The sequence below is a fragment of the Penaeus monodon genome, chromosome 15, assembly GCF_015228065.2.
Source record: "Penaeus monodon isolate SGIC_2016 chromosome 15, NSTDA_Pmon_1, whole genome shotgun sequence".
In the NCBI taxonomy this organism is placed as follows: domain Eukaryota; kingdom Metazoa; phylum Arthropoda; class Malacostraca; order Decapoda; family Penaeidae; genus Penaeus; species Penaeus monodon.
Genome location: NC_051400.1, coordinates 30,077,619 through 30,077,871, shown reverse-complemented (window position 1 = coordinate 30,077,871; position 253 = coordinate 30,077,619).

Sequence of the window (253 nt, the reverse complement as noted above, 5' to 3'; positions counted from 1 at the left end):
ATAACTTATAATCATATTACCCACTACAACGTTATCGTACCATTCCTGCAACGTGGCACACCGTCCAGGAATCGAAGGACTTTTGTACTTGACACGCCCATGCAAGTGACCACCTTCAGGAGTCAGGAAAAACAAACGAAAAAAAATCTTGAAGGAAAATAAGATACTTACCACTTAGCGCTCCGTTCTGCGTCCCGTAATTATATTGAGAGTTGGGAAGAAAAATCATCTCCCCTTTTTCAGCTGCGTGGAA